The 17,292-nt window shown below is 45.4% G+C and overlaps 1 protein-coding gene and 1 long non-coding RNA gene across 4 annotated transcripts in view; one reads left to right on the plus strand and one right to left on the minus strand.

The window, feature by feature from the left end:
• Positions 1–9,412, plus strand: part of LOC148934545 (uncharacterized) — a 50,614-nt gene extending 41,202 nt beyond the window's left edge. Inside the window, exons 1-2 of one of the 2 annotated variants that reach the window (XR_016141253.1) lie at positions 2,166–2,564; positions 5,824–9,412. This is a non-coding gene — a long non-coding RNA (uncharacterized LOC148934545). Of the gene's footprint in view, positions 1–2,165; positions 2,565–5,823 lie in introns of those variants that run through there. The other variant, XR_016141252.1, reaches the window with a different exon arrangement.
• Positions 1–17,292, minus strand: part of LOC148934544 (uncharacterized) — a 127,584-nt gene that overhangs the window by 59,179 nt on the left and 51,113 nt on the right. The window contains exon 1 of one of the 2 annotated variants that reach the window (XR_016141248.1): positions 634–2,015. The exons of the other annotated variant lie outside the window; for it this stretch is intronic. The gene's annotated coding sequence lies outside the window, so the exon portion shown is untranslated. Of the gene's footprint in view, positions 1–633; positions 2,016–17,292 lie in introns of those variants that run through there. 2 annotated transcript variants of the gene reach the window in all.

The raw sequence follows: 17,292 nt of genomic DNA on the forward strand, positions 1-17,292 counted from the left end.
AAGTTCTTCGCCATCTTTTTTCGAGGCTCGCGCCGTCATGTAAAATTGTGGAGGTAGAAAATGTAAAATTCGTGCGAGCCGGCGGATATTAAAACGAGGATAGCCCACGAAGCATAAATCGTGTCAAGTATCTACGCAATAACTTATCCCTTTTCATTTCCATCCTTCGCGCCCTTCATAAATAGATATACAGCGAGTGATGCAAAGTAGCTCCTACCGCGGAAAAATAACATTCCCCCCCTGTCATTTCAAGCACATAAATTCAACTATTCGACTAATTCTGCTAAAAGTGTGGTAACAAAATATTTTACGAATAATTCGGAAAATTTATAATATTATAATATATCTGTGCTTAACATATTATAGAAAGTTATTCCTACAAAAATCTCAGAAGATAATTAAATATAATAAAAATTCACTCGTTACAATTTTAAAGCGACATATTATGTTTTTATATTCTTATTTCAGAGATTACACTTACAAAAAATAACCACGCTTATATTAGAACTACTATAACTACTATTTTGGACGTAGTTTGTAACTATTTTGGGCATAATATTAGAAAATGATTTACGCATATATTCGCCGATAGATCGCTAATCGGATCGCAAAGTAATTTTCCTCGTTCGATACCTGGCTGATAGAGATAAAGGTCCGCGGCGCGCGGCCACACAATCGCCGAGCGCTCCACGCTGCCTGCTTGATTCCGCGTGCTTGCGGATCTCGGAAGTCCAACGAAGAGTCGTCAAGCCACGAGTGTGAACCGCCGTGTCCCTCGTCTCGCCAGTCACACGTCGGCCGTGCTCGTCGTTCTTCACGAGTCCACGTCGTCCCCTTCAACGGAATCGCGATGGTGGTGGTGGTGCGTCGTCATCCCTCTCCTTCTATTCGCGACATGTACGCTCCGTTTGTCGACAGCAGAATGGAGAACGCGTCGTCGTCGCGCACCAAACGCAGAAACTCGCCTGTCCTCACACGCGTTCAACACTCACCGGGTACAGTTCACGTTCACGCGGATTAAGGCACGTCGAGCGTGCCCAGAGGCATGAATGCCGAGTACCGCTCGCACGAGATATATATATATATATATATATATAGAGAGAGAGAGAAAGAGAGAGATAGAAAGAGAGAGATAGAAAGAGAGAGAGAGAGAGAGAGAAAGAGAGAGAGAAAGAGACAAGGAGAGAAGGCGCGAATAAAATCCTCCCACGTTGCTAATCACGCTGTTAATTACCCACGAGTCTAAACTACGCGCGGAACACACGCTGAGTCGCAGTCGCCCGACCACGAGCGCCGCCGGTACGCATTCAACGACCACGTGAGCTAAGAGCGATCCGATTCGACTCCACGTGTCTCCTCGATCTCGCTCCGTGAACTGACTGCGGACTGACGTCGAGTTTAATTCGCGAGACCGTGCATATGACAGAACGGATCTCGTGTCTCGCAATGAAGAACGAAGAAACGACACTGAATCGTTAGCCTTCGCGGTCGAAAATCAAAGAGAGCCTAACAACGTCGCGCGTGGTCAGTACTCGTTACGTATAAACACCAACGTCACGAGCAAAACATCAATAACATCACCACTGATACGCGGGGGAGATATCGTCGTTCTGACCACTCCACTGACCACTCCGTCGTCCCCGCAACGAGCGCTCCTTGTGCTAGGTGTCACTCGACTCTAGAACGCTGCTACCACCGGCGAGAGCGTCGTCCGCATGACTACCGACCGTCCTCCGCCTCGTCGTCGTCGTCGTACACATCAAGAAGAAAGGGTCGCGTCACTTTGGAGCGGAGCGGAAGCGACGAGCGGACGGCGGGCCAGCCGCGAGAAGAAATTTTCGTGAGTGCGTGGAGCGGCTGGCAGCGGCGACGACGACGCGTCCTCTCGCATCGACGAGAATCCGAATTTCCGGGATCCTCGTGCGTATCCCAGCTCTCGTCGCAGAGATTCCTCCGGATCGCGGACCAATCCCCAACAAGGAGGATGACGACGGTGGAGGGGAAATGGGGGGAATAAAGGGGGGCACGACGGGGGCTGCGTGTCCAGCTGATCGTCGTGCGTCGTCACGATCAACGGCGACGTACAACTCGTGCACTCCGGCAACGACGCCGCCTCCTTTGCCAAAACGTGGAGATGGTGTACACTGCGGTCGCTCTCCGCACACTGAGGATAGCTGACGTCACGAGCCCACCACGCGGAGGTGGTCTCGCGAGCGACGGTTTCGCGCCGGCGCCCGCGGCGGCTGCAATATAGGCACACACAGTGCCAGTACAACCCTGCGCGCCAGTGTGCTCTCTTTCTCCCTCTCTCTCTCTCTTTCTCCTTCTCTCTTCCTTCTACCTCGGCGCTTGACTATATGTATATATCCTATCCACCAATACTACTGGCGCGACTCGTTCCACCTACGAACGGCAGCCGAGTAACGGTTTAACCGTCGACGGAGGAGCTAACACCTAATGGGGTTTTACGTTACGTCACGTTGGGCACGGTCAAAGAGAGCAAACCTGTGCTGCTTCCGCATACTGGATCAATTTCGAGACGGAAAAACGGGAACCCGTGACGAGTAATTGATTGTAACGCGTGCACACGTAATCTTTACCTGATCTTGCATGTGATTTTGATGTAACTTACAAGTTTCAGAACGAATAAGTATAACTAATATAAAGTAAATATAATAAAAAAAAAAAAAAGAAAATGTATAAACTCATTAATATATCTCACGCAATTTAGGTAAATCAAAATTATTTTTCTAAAGTGAAGGAATAAGCTCTATAATAACAATAATATTGTACATTATTAATAATGAGCTCCACATATTTAATTAGAAATTAATACAGCTGTCGGAATCTTCAATTTATAGTTCCATCTACATGTAAGTAGTAAAAGCAGGATGTTCTCAGCCAAATCGGCAAATACGTTGCTCCGGTTATTCCAATAAATTATTGCTAAAATGTGTGTGATAAATGTTGATAAATAAATATAATTTCCGCATAAAAAAAGAGAAAAAAATGTGTAAGATTTATTTAGTGATAAAAATAATACGCCAGCTTGTAACTTTATATAACTTTATATAATTAATAATAAAACAGTCTATCAACGTTGAATTAGTTTAAATATATATTATACAATTATTTTTGTCAAATATATGCTTCAATTAATAATCATTCACTGTAAATGTATCATGTTAACATGACCGCGTATACATTACGAATGAAATACGTTTAATGAAAAGATTTAATAACGTATATCATCGGAACGATAAAGCACGAACTTCTCGTTGGGCAGACGATGCGATTTTATCCATACTGATTTGAAAACAAAGGGATAAAACCGATTGGCCGTTGGTCTTGCGGTATTATCCATGATCCTCAAGCTGATCCTCCACAAACAGGAAACCCAGGGCATGAAATTCCGAAGAGAAAGCTTGGGAGCCCTATCGGACCGCCGTTATGGGTGGAAAGTTTTGGTAGAAGTTTCTTCCTAACTCCGTCAACTCCATAGGAAACGACGGAGAAATCCGAATCCGAGATGAAGGATCGGCAAGGATGACGCTACTCCGCGAGAATTTGCAAAAGTAGACAGTTTTGAAAGAGAAAGAGAGACGAATCTGGTTCTATTATTTGGAATAATGTCCTACGAATACTTTTGATACCTATATATTTTCATAAGGCAACATTAAAATATCTGTGACTTTAAAAAATCTTCAATATTTTATTCGCACGAAAAGTAATTCCAACTCGATATTATACTGTATATTGTTATTATAATATAATCGTTTATATATTTATGAGTATGTATTGTATTCTTTTTTTTTTTTATATTGCTCATGTCATCTATATTTATGTAAATCGAAAACTATATCCCCTTTTCAGATACACGTATCTAGATCAGATGTATTTAAAGTAAAATGTACATGTGTTACAATCAATTACTCCTTCACGAATTTCCATTTTCCGTCGGGAGATTGATCCCTACCGAGGTAATGCCCAATCGATAAACGGATTAAATCGGAACGCCATAAGCAACGGACCGGTATTATAAGACGCAGGCTCGTCATGAGCGAGCAGCTCGGTTTAAACAGATGTCAGTCAGTATGTAGGTTGACGCAGCATGCTGGGAACAGAAATGTTGAGGGTCTAAGGAAGGGAAAGAAAGAGAGATAGGAAGCTCGCAAGAGAGAACAGCCACCCGTCAATCTCGCTCTCGTTCCATCTCCATCGCTCAATCTCTCTTTCTCCCTCACTCACGGTCGCCGGTGGCGTTGGGTGGGCTGATGGTAGGAGGTGGATGGAAATCAATAGCCCTGAATAATGAACCCCAAGGCAGCACCCTCTCTCCATTCTCCACGGTCTGGAGCAGTCTCTCATGCATCCTCTCGTTCGAAAGTGAGGGAGGGAAAGCGCGAGAGAGAGAGAGAGAGAGAGAGAGAGAGAGAGAGAGAGAAGGCGAGAAAGAGAGAAAGGGAGAGAGCGAGAGATACACGGGGGTGTTCTCGCTTTCTCTCTTTTCCTTCTCTTCTTCCTCCTTCAATCTCCTTCGCCTCTCCACGCCAGCGAGGCCCTACTGAACCCTTCTCCTCCCGAACGGAGGTGTTTGTGTCCTCTCCTAGTCCAACTTTGCTACGAGACCCCCTCGAACCCAATTCGGATAACCGACGGAAGAGAAGGAGGAAGAGAAGGAGGAGGAGCAGGAGGACACGGAAAATGATTACCCTCCTTCCCTTCTTCTCCCTTCATCTTGTCCCCCCACGACGGATCGATGGTCGTCGAGCACCTTAGTTCGTGATTCTCCTAGATTCGGATCAATACCTACTTTAGCATTGCAATAAAATGGTTGGACAGCGCGTTATGATAGCCCGTGCTGTCTCTCTCCCTCTTTCTCTCTTATCGAGTACCTATCGAGAAAGCTATTTTGCCGGCACTAAATTTATTTGCGATTTCGCTCGGCGTGAGACGCGTATATTATCGACGACGACGGAAATGTAATTCGATGAGTATGAAAGGAATATGAGAAAATTAATCTGATATCTTTTTTTTTTTTCATCCTCGATCGAATAATTATTCATTGAAATAATCGCGGTTTAATGCGGTATCGGATGTAATTGATTGTAATATCGGGAAGCGACGACCTGTACTACCGGCCTCTGATTTCTTCATCTAGCGCTCTCGATAACGATGGTTAGAATAAATAGACCCGTCAATTTACATAGTCGTTAACGAGCATGCCTGGCAAACCCTTATCGGTTCCGTAACTCCTAAACCTCCTGACCTAGCCAACGCATTCTACATTACTCCCACATTCTCCTTTATCGTGCGCGCTTCGGCAACGCGATGGCTCCCTCACAATACACTATTCTGAATCTTTATCCGCGGAATAGAGCGCTTATTAAAGATCGATCGAGAACCTCACGACGTCTTTTATCCGCGTTATCGCATTGGATATAACTTGAAAATCCAGAAACATTTGGCGCGCTCGCCACATACATAATTTATTTGCTTGGAAAATCGCAGCGTATGACGCCTTGTAGTAAGGCGACATGTACTTTTATCGCGGTTTAAATTTGATCGATTTGACTGAATAGCAAATATTTATTATAGCCTGTGAGATATAAGGATACGGATAATTAAAAATATTGAGACCGGGTTTTTTTTATAGAAGTCAGATTAAGGACGGAATATCTTAGAAATAAATTGCGATTTAATTGTATAAAAACGTATATACCTTTTTAAAATTATCTTCACCGCAAAAATTCGGATCATCGATGAAAAAAATATTATCCTAAGCAATCAAACGGATCATTGTACTAGTCTTCTTCTTTTCAGAGAACCAGAAGAGCTTAAGCTGGATCTACGGAACTATTCCTCGGTAAAGGCGGGCTGGTAACGACTATGCAAATTTCATTTGGCCCGGCCCAATTCTTCACACACGGAAGATTAAGACATTAGACTACGAGGGGAAAACGGGGTGGGAGGAGGAGGAGGAGGAGAAGGAGGAGGCACGTCCTAAACTGAAGAGTGAATATAGACGACGACGAGGGAGTAAAAGAGGAGCCTCGCCACTAGGGAAGGTACACCGACGTTCCTCCTACAGTCTCAATTATTTCATGTACCGAGCTATAAATCACCTGTGTGTGCGAACCTAAAACGACGACGCTAATATTTAAGTTGCGCATGAAAATTCGGCCACTCGCGTGCATCGTATAAAATAATTTCGGTAGGTAGTGGTTATCACGTTTAAGGTCTAGTCATGTACAAATATAGCCGTTGTTCGTGCAGCGAGCGGCGCAAGTATTTGTTGGTTTTGCACAAAAACTTGATAACATCATATTTCTAAAATACAAATTACGGTAAACACAATTCAGTACTTTAAAGAGAAAAAAAAAAGAGAAAGAAAAGCGTGCATGCCGCGCACGGTAAAATTCAGTACATACTTTAATCTGTACACAACGCTTGGCTTATAGTAATGACAGCGAAAAAGTTTCCTTTGGCGTTCCAAGCTTAAAGTTATATGTAAAACATTTCATATAACTTGCAATCGTATGTTTCGTCTGTGGCAGAACGCCACGCCGCTTACGAGTTCTTGAACAAAGAGATGAGCTTTAATTTTAATTTTTGGGGAACCGTACTGTACTGTGCATGCGTTTGTGCATATGTATTTTTTTAAAATATATATATATATATATGTTATGCGTACAAAATTTTTTTACACCTGCAATGCAGAAATAGTTACCAATCTTCATGTCCTTTGACGAGTGATGTTTTCTCACTCTCGACAATTAAAATGGTTGTTGTGTCCATATTTATGAGCTTATTGAAATACAAGTGATTCCACACGTTTCGAAAAAAGATGTCCTCAGCGTAATGCTATTCAGGAAAAATTCCAGTTCCCTCGTGAGTGAATCCTGAACTCGGCAACCGCTGCAACCGCACCGCGCGGATTTCGCGTCCGCCCGGAACAACGAGCGGCGGGAAATGCAGCGGCAGGTTATGCTTCCCATCTCGAGATCCTACCTCCCGTCGCTGCCTCGATGGGAATTCCCATTCTTCGCGTTCGACGGCCCGGAATTTTCCGGCAGGCAGCTTCGGCGGGCGCCGAACTTCTTTCTCTCCTCCCCCTCCCCCTCCCTCTCCTCCGTGCCGTGCGAGAGCGTAATTTTAGTTTGATACTAGCGCAATAGCCGTGTGGCCTGCCTGCTCCCCTTTCGATGTAATAACGAAAGGCCAGAGAGAGAGAGAGAAAGGGAGAAGGAGTGAAAAAGAGACGGCAGGAGAGGAAGAAGAGAAGAACGCGGCAGCAGCACTACTTATCCTCCGTATTTTCCTTTACAGCGACTCTCCTTTCCCCGATCGAGACAAAGCCGCGGGTATTACCTTATTTCCCCAGCGTCTTTCCCCTTCTATCGTGCAAATCCTTCTTACGCGAGTGTTCGCCCGTAACCCATTCCACCATCATGCATTCGGCTTTCCTCCTTGCTCCTTTTCCCTCTTTCTCTCGCCTGATGTTCACGCTGCAACAACCTATTCGCATATTATATTCTCAATGGATGTCGCATTCTTCATGCGATGCCCACGTGGGACAAGGCCATCGGTACGTATAATAAAAGTGATGCGCTGATAAAACAACATAGTGAATTCTTTTTTCCTTCCTGCGAAATGAGTATCATTATAGTACCATAAAAGAGACAAAATTGCCACGCGATATGTTTCTTTGGCGTATGTCTTTATTATCTTATATATATATTATCTTGCTTGAAATCTAATCTAGATTATGGTAAAATCCTATTTTATTTCACTTTAATATTTACATAATATTACACGTCGTGTCGCGCATTAGTTCCCGCAGCGATGGGGAATCGTTTGATCATGCAAAGAATACCGTTGACAGATTTTCATGTGACAAGCAGTTACAACGTTTCATCATGAACGCTAACATTGTCGTATGATTCCACCAATTTCCAATGAGCAAGAGTGCGATGTATGCACTCTCGATCGATCGGCCGGACGGGACGGAAAGAGAGACGGATGTAGAGAGTCTGCAGCAAAAAAGTAGGATAACATACGTCCGTGCACGCGACGGGGGAGGCCGACGGACGAACGGACAGCCCTCGTGCACACTTCGCGCCAAGAGAATGACGGAGGGAGAAAGAGAGAGAGAGAAGGAACGAGAGAGAAAGGGAGTGAAAGAGACAAAAAGGGAAAGAGCGAAAGAGAGAAGGGAGATTGCGGAAAGGTCGATAGTGGGGGTGGTTGCCATTGTAATGGCGTGTGCCATGGTCCCCATGTGCCAACCCCGGCAGCTGAGCCCTCTGGTACGCTCCGCTGTTAAATGCGCTGAAACGAGCAAACCATTCGCAAGAGTTAAATTCGTAGTTATCACTCGAATCGATATTCGACCACGCATACCATCGAATCTCTTTCCTTCTCTCTCTCTCTCTCTCTCTATCTCTTCACAAACAAGGCACACTCTTTAAATCCTCCCTCGTGGACGAGCGAGCGTTCGCAATTGAAAGAAAATACGCCCGTTTTGTTCGCCTCTCATCGAATTGACAGTAACACTGAGACCCTCATTACTGATCATTCGAAAGATCAGTGTTTTCCTCCTCGAAGATTCCAGTAGCTCGCGAGAAGACCACGCGATTTTATCCGGAACGATAAAATCATGAGTCTTTCCCGACGAGATACGGCGCGACTCGATTAATAAATCGCGAGTAAATCGTAATACGAATTACACGAATAATCCGTAATTCGTGGCGAAACAACTGAATTATTTCCTTACTCGCCTTCGAAGCTACAATTCAGCGCGCTCATTAGTACGTACAGCAACGCTGGCAGCGGGACAAGGGAGAACAGAGACGGGGCGGCAACGCCTCTCGAATACCGACGACGGGAGGTCACCCAAGTATCGTAACTACCCAGTAATTAAGTACGGATGCCGAAGTGGCGGCCAATGGAGCGGGCAACGGAATAAAGAAGATGCAAAATGGATTCCCGCCCGATAAAGCTGGAGCGTGAGAGCTTTTTCCCCTTTTTTTCATCTGTTTCTTTATTTGTCCTTCCCCGCCTCCCCTTCCTCCCAGTCGTAATTCAATTCGAACGAACGTGCGACGAAGAAAGCGAAGTGGAGGAGGGTAAACTAGACCGAGGGTAGGTCACTATGTCTTCGTGGTGAACAATGGCCTGGCACTGTTACGAAATGAACGTAACAGCTTACTTACCATCGCTCGCGTACGTTCGGGGAATGGCGCGCGAGCGACGTACAGAGAAAAACGACGAGAGAACGTATGAATTGATAATAATAACGAAGAGGCAAGTAGAGGAAATCCGCAACTGTATGAGGCGCGGATCGTAAAAGGCAAAGAGAAAGAGAGAGAGAGAGAGAGAGAGAGAGAGAGAGAGAGAGAGAGAGAGAAAACTGCGCGGGAAGAAACGTGCGGCGCGCAGCTGGGGGAATCAAAATATAATTACACAAAGGTAAGCCGTAACACGGAGACAGAATCGCGGGGAAATAGACGGGTCTCATTAAAATTGGAGAGCTGTTTCGAAACTGCGAGACTGCCGTGTCGGTTGCAGCCTCCGTCACCGTCGAGCATTACCTTTTCCCTCCAACTCGAAGGCCCGACTTCCCCCTCCTCCCCTCCCTCCTCCTCGTGTCCACCTACCTTCGTGCCGCGGCGGTCCCGTGAAAGGTTGAAACAAAAAGAAACTTTTCCGCGCCGCTTGCAGACGGTTGTTAAGGAAAAACTGTGTAACGCGTCATGCAACGACGTCCAACGATTTCTGCGACTGCGTATCTCGTGCCTCGCGAAATTAACACATTTATTACGAAATGCCGTCGATACGGACTATTTGAATCCGGCAATCGGAAATCGAACTTGGCAAATTCAATTTAAAGCCCTAGATAAAAGAGCTTAAAGTTTTAAGGGATATTGTATTCAGTTTTACTACAGTATTTATCTTCTTATTAGCTAATTAATTAAGCTATTCTTAGAAATATCAGAACTTTCTAATTTTAATCACTTTCTAATTAATTGCTCAGTTCCTAACTCGAAGTACGAAGTCCAAATGCAATTATCCTAGTAGTAGTTAAACTCATGTTACAAATGACTTTGCTTTTACCTTTTTATGATGAATATCTCGATAGCGCCGTAATGTTTCAGCAGCATATTTTCAAAATTACTGAGGCTGCAACGCAGTCGATTCGTATCCGTACAGATTTAAGTCCGGCACGCATGATATATGTAGACACGGATTATTTGATTTAGTGGACGTGCGTCAATGCGAGCGAATGCATTTGATTCGACGTTGATAAAATCATTCCCCTCGCTTGCCGTTTGTTTCACCGAATGTGAGCCAGATCGATATACGGCAGTTCGGCAATACGTTTCAGAGCAAAGCTTTCTCGTGACAGTTGAAAAGTATTTAAATTCTTTAAATATATATATATATATAAGAAAAATTTGAAATTTAATTAGCATTGTTAAAGCGCTCGCTGGTTAATATTAAATTAGATTTAAAACTAGCAATTAATTTTACAAAATTGCTTCGTTTCATACATAGTTACAAATCATTAATCAGTAAGTAAATAGAAAATCTTAAAAATAATTTCAAGATTAATTAGATTCAGTTTTTCTATCAAAATGCAAACTCCCCCTCTCTCTCCTTTCAAAAGAACATTGTACTGCTATTTCAGAAATACATGATGTCTTAACGAAATGTTACGAACATACGTATGCCGTTCGGAATGCAGAATTTTCCTCGATATTTCCGCCGTGAAACAACGAAAAGTCGTTGAGTCGTGGACGCGGTGAGCCGAGCGGCGCGACGAAGTTGGAAGGGAGGATAATTCGAAAGATTAACGAGCTATTTCCAGGCAAAAACTCGAACGACCATTCGTCAACCATAAATTCCGTGCCTACAAAAATAAAAATGCGCTCGTCCCGCTCCCTCCCTCTAGCCCTCTTCTGCCCCTATGCACCGGGATTGTGTGCAGCTTATCGGCCGGATATTTATTGTAAAATACCTACGTTTCCACCCCCCCCCTCCCCTCGGTCCGACGCCAGGATCAGGCGAGCGGATTGCGGCCATTTTCCCTGCAAATTAAATAAACGGAGGCCGGCGAAGGGTTACGTCGGCGGTTCGTAGAGCCGCCGGCAAAAGTCCGTTATTTTCAGAACCGACGGCGAATTCTGTGAAACCACCGGATTTTTATGTGGCTGCCGCGCACGTTGCCGGGCTAAGCTTTATACCGGCTATACGTGGACAACTAACGTTTGAAATTTTCGCCACCATATCGCGCGCGCGTCCTCCATTATTGATAAGTATCGAATAACATGACTTCTCCATTACAAAATCGGCTCCGGAATAACGAAGCGACCGCCGGGACCGAATTTCCGCGCGGGATCGCTTGCTCCGGCGCTCGGCTTTCCGACTGATGTACAATTCATGAAGACGATCCGACCGGTCTCGGGGCGCGTTGTCTCATTTTTCCAAATACCCCTCTAAAATCCCAACCCATACCCAGCGGTGATACCGGGCCGCGACGACGGTAAAGCTTTTTCTCTCGGCGTCTGCTCTTTTGCGCGTATCACTCACGTCCCCACCCCCCAAGCCGCCTGCACCCCCGTGCGCCATACGATGGTATCGCGTAACACGCGCTCCTATCGTAATTCGAGCATCGGGGATCGAATGGTGGCGTTGGATAGCCCGTTCTCGGTGAAGAGGCTGTGACTGGTAACCGGGCACGTCGGGGTGTTAAAGTCCCCGTTTCCGGGACAAGTTTCCGCCGCGGAAACAGCCCGAAACGCGTCCGCGAACGCTGTCTCATTGTATCAGGTCCGTCGACGTCTGGATGGTGCATCGCGCGAGGGATGAGGTGAGCAGAGGGGGGAGGGGGGGAGACAACAGAGGAGACGGGGTAGACGAGGAGGAAACGGCGCGCGGTAGGGTGTTGTACCGAGCAGGGTGAGGGGAAGGTGGCTTACAGTCGGCCAACAAAGGCCGTCGATCGTCGACGTCGGCTCATCCTCTCGGCGATCGACGTGAATGCCCGCGAAATTTATTGTTTCGCCGCGGCTTAGCACGCTCTCGCACCCACACGATCCCTTTCCCTCTGACTTCCCTTCCGCTATACGGCCTTCCTCCCTCTTCCCCTTGTTCTTTCTCTTTCTCCCTTTCGCTGCTCCTCTCTCTCTCTCTCTCTCTCTCTCTCTCTCTCTCTCTCTCTCTCCTTCTCTCTTTCGCTGCCTCTCTTTTTCTCTCTTCTCCGCACGACCCTGACCGCGGCCCCCGGATGCCATACACCACGTCGCGGGGGACAAAAGAATAAATCCTGATTAATCTCCCGGTCGCGCTTCGAAAGCCGCCGAGGGGGTGCCCTCGCCCGCCCGTGCGCGCGCGCGCGCGTGCTCTCGCTTGCTTCATCGTTACCGCCGGAATTACGCTTCACTCGGCGCAACGAGTTCTACGTGTCCTTGCGCGACTGAAAAATTAATGAGCGCCCGGCCGCCTGGATTTAGTGGCTGGCGACTGCGGTGCTTCGTAAAAATAATAATTTCGTAACGTTAGCGCGCGACGTGGCACTGTCGCTAAGTGACATCTCGCAGAAACGCAGACATTTCGTAACAGTTTCCCTCCCTAAATGTAAGAATCGTATTAAAAAAATTTTAATATGTTCACTGTCGTGAACTTTCGTTCTTTTAAAAAAGGTTTTTTTTTCAAGTTTTATATATCGTGCTGGGGCCAAAGTAAATTTCAGAACAAAAATTTTATAAATTTTTAGAAAGGAGGCACAACATTTTTTGACTTATTTACGCGATGAATTTGAAATTTTGTATCTCTTACATTAAAACCTTACCCTTGTGTATTCCCGTGTATTTATCCTTGAGGACGGTAAATTCATAAATCTTGCCAAACTCCTCGAACATTGGACGAAGAGTGTCTTCTTCGAGATGACGTGGTATTTGCCCGACGAAAAGCTTGATGGCGCCTTCGCCGTTGCTGGACGAGGGTGACGTCGACACCGGTATCAGCATTTCTTAGCTTAAATGAGATGAGGTTTAGGCCGAAGGAACTAAGTTCCGCCCTCACCTTTCTTTTCGCACAAATTTTGCTTCTCGTTCTTTCGCTCTTTTTCTCTTCAAGGGCGGATACTGGCCACCACGTAACCTCGAGCGACGATGGCGCACGTTGATTGCTTATCGCCACGCGCATAAAGCACGACCGCAACGGAGTCAGTGAGTAGTTGACACGTGAAGAGGGCGGAGAGGAAAAAGGGGAAACCGACCGTCACGGAGGTACTCGTTAACTCTCGTCTTCGACGGAGCGGAGGGTTGTCGTGAAACGGAGGCGTTATTCGCCGAAAACGGCAGTCACGAAGCAACCGAGAGGCTCACGGGCGGTCGGTAGGGTGGTTTTAATCAGGAGCTCGATAAAAAATACACGATAGCGTAATCTTCGTAGGAACGGAAAACAGAGCGAGGCGCGGGGACGGAGGACGGTTGGGGAGAAGGAGGGACGCAGAAACGAGATAGAACCACCGTGAAGAGGGTGGAGAACGGCTAATGCGGAGAGTGCACGGGGAAAGCAAATACTTAACAAGAACGAGGGAGGAGCGCAAGAGAGGAAGATGGCGAGGAGGAGAAGGAAAAGCCGACGAGAAGGAAGTCCGACGCAATAACGCGCACACAACGATTAATGAATTTTGCAATGCGGCAACAACGAGAGATAGTTAACAACTGCTTGAAGATATATTCATGCGAATTAAACATACGCGATAATGCGCGATGATAGGCGCGATTGTTCCGGAACACTGTGAATGTCCACGCGGAATAAAGAGCGCAGATACGATCAGATTCGCTTAAGCCATTATCGATGATGCCTTCATTACACTACGATATTACGGAATCAAGCGATATGCGGAATGATCTTCATATATTGTGTGGCTAATATGTATGTATATATATATATATATATATGTATACATACATTTGCCTACAGCTGATCGGAGCCTGCAGATAGACGATTTCACGTGCGCGCATGTGCACGAACACCACGCGGTCATTCGATGAATAGAGCGCCAATATCGCTGAACAAATCGCTTATAACAGTAACAGAAGATTCTTTCCCATTCAATATTGCAGAATTTGTAGAATATTTCCAATTTAGATGCACGTAAAATATATACATCCGGTAACGAGGAAACGACGACAAGCAGAAGCACGACGTCTCGATCACAATACCACACATTCACAGCACAATGACATTTTTATTAGTTCCTTTTAAACGCGACTATCTTGCTATCCACCACCACTGTGGAATTTAGCGATATCAGCGAAACTAGCGGTGATTTTATCACGAACTTCCGCGGAGCAGGAGGAGAACGATGACTCGTGGCGCGACTCCCACGCGCAGTTGTCCGAACGTTTCCCCTTTAATTCTTAATTTCGTATACGTAGTTGGTCTAGTTTCCGAGACCCAGTTTATCACGTCGAATATCTCTGCCCGGTGGCAGTCGCGCAGATTACTTCCACCGCGTGACCGTTCGCCGATGGTTCACAATGGTGGTGACCGTGACGATCGGCCGTTTCTACCTAGACGATATCCTAAACTAAACGATCACAAGGACAGCACATTCACGATCACGAGAGAATAGAAACTACGACACGCTGCACGAGACACGAGACAACACTGATGGTTGAACGACCCTCGGCCCGATCGGCATCGTGCGCGCCCTGACGCCACCGTCCACGGGGAAATTACACACACACACACACACACACACACACACACACACACACACACACACACACACACACACACACACACACACACACACACACACACACACACACACACACACACACACACACACACACACACACACACACACACACACACACACACCCTCTTGTCCTGCATGCCACCCTTACGACGTCACCCCATCTCGATGCATGAAGGGACACGTTTCCCCTTGTGCCGAGACCTTGCCGGGCGACGCGAGGGCGTCTTTGCTCCCTCTTATTAGCCTACCCACCATCCCTAGCAGCATGTGCACCATCCATTTTCACGGACCGCCCTTAATCTCTGATGCCCCATTCACCCGAATTCGCATCGAAATTGGATTCTGGCAGAACGGATTTTCTAATCATGCCGAGCTACCGATCATCGAGCAGGATACTGTTAGAAATCAAAGATAGAAATTATCTTTAAGAAAAGATATCAAGATAAAATTTAAGGAACAATTAAGTTAAGAAACGTTGTTTTAAGAAAGGAGCAAAACCTTAAATTAGATAAGTAAAAGTATGTAATAATTTCAAATGTAATAATTTATATAATAATTTCAAAAAAAAAATTATTTTGTAAAGTTTTTTATATAAGGTAATATGTTAATTTAAATAAAAAACATAACAATAATGTATATATTAAAGTTAAGCAACATGTTGAATTAAATACAAGAATTAATTGCATTCGGTTTGATTCTTCGTAGCTCCTTACATTCGATAAAAATATATCACGGCAATCGGCGTTACGCCGCTTTTATGGGTGCTGCTTTTGCTATAACGGCGCTGAAAAGGGTACCTGGCATAATGGTCCCCTGTCTTACGGGGGTTGGCGAGCTGAGTCATCGCCTCGTGCGATACTCGATCGCATCGTACTAAACCGACCCTTCTAGTAAGCACGCACGCACCCCTCCCCCCTCCCACACATACACTTGAATGCGAATGCGTGTGAACGTGCACGCCTCTTTAATGGTGATCCGCCGCGCGCGCGTGTACATGTGGATGTGGATGACCCTCCATTTCTGCATACGAGAGAGAGAGAGAGAGAGAGAGAGAGAGAGAGAGAGAGAGAGAGAGAGAGAGAGAGAGCCTTATGTATACATGCGGAAACGAAATCCGCGACTTTATTCGCCGTGTCAAAATCGAAAACATTCGGTCATTCGATACAAAGCTATATACGCGGACGGTCTATTTATCCGAGTCTCTGAGCGTTGCGCCGCATCGCGAAACACGCGCACTACGGCCAGGCTTTTTTCGCGACAAGCTTTTTCGTTCCATTTCCTACGTTACAATATTCAGCCTCGTTGAAACGGCGAATAACCAACCAGGCCGGGCTGATATCTATAAATGCGAACATCCGCGATGCAAAATGTCTGCATTTAAACATCACGGTCCGCGCTGCCGCCATTGTTGCCGGGAATTTGGTGTCTGCATGTATACGCATGAGAAGTAACATCGGGCGCACGTATCTCCGAATTTAGTTAGAACATATGTGCAGGCTTCACGCTTATCGATCCCTCTGTTCTTCTCCAAGGAGAGAACGAGGGTAGAGACGAGGTTAATGCAGGTTCGGGGGGGAGTGAAAAGAAAACATCGTTTTCCATCTCTCGCGAGAAAAAAAAAACGCACAATGGTTTGGCCAAGTATTACGTTCGCAGTCTTCGCTTAATCGGTGGAGTAGCTCTTTGTTTCTACTTAAAAGCTATCTTGCTTGCTCGTCGAAGCTGAAACATGTCGCGAGGATGAATCGAGATAAAGAGCCACGAAACAAACACCTTTCCGCAAATGAAAGTTTAATCCCCTTAATATTATTGAATTGAAATGCCGAGAATAACAGATTCATCCCACATAAAATGAGCACATTTTAAAAATCCGATAATTCTTGTAAGAGCTTAATAAAATATTGTGCAAACTTGTTCATTGTTGTAATAGCATTGTTGTTGTACTAAATTCTAGTAGCTACTTTCAGTTAGAATTATATTTATCATGAGAATAAACTCTCATGAAATTTGAATTTCATTAAGCGCTTAATAACTATGATAAAAGCTTTAAAAGATAAAATTACTCATAAAATTACTCATAAAATTATTATACTAATTCAGATTTTTATATTCTCTTCAGTTATTTCATTTCATTCAATTTTAAAATATTTTATGACGCGATATGTTACTAATAAGCGATGTAATTCTCACTACGCGACTCTCTTCATATTTTCATGAAAAATTTGACGCAGTTTGGAAAGCTTTCCGAGATTCCGCTGACATCGGGACAAGCTTGGCTGTAACGTCAATCTCGAAATATTGGGGGATCAATGACGTGTCGCTCGATGTAACATGCAGCGACTCCGCCTGTAAATCTTATTGATTTATATTTTTCGCTATAATGAAACCATGGCGAAAAAGGTGCGAAGAATGTTCGACATCGACAACGCTCAACGTACACGCGATAAACTCGACGACGTCGACGTTGATTTATAGTAGCGAGGAAATTGCCCGAAAGTGTACGAATTTCTCAC

The sequence above is a fragment of the Pogonomyrmex barbatus genome, unplaced genomic scaffold, assembly GCF_055798465.1.
Source record: "Pogonomyrmex barbatus isolate J1 unplaced genomic scaffold, ASM5579846v1 scaffold9, whole genome shotgun sequence".
NCBI lineage: Eukaryota > Metazoa > Arthropoda > Insecta > Hymenoptera > Formicidae > Pogonomyrmex > Pogonomyrmex barbatus.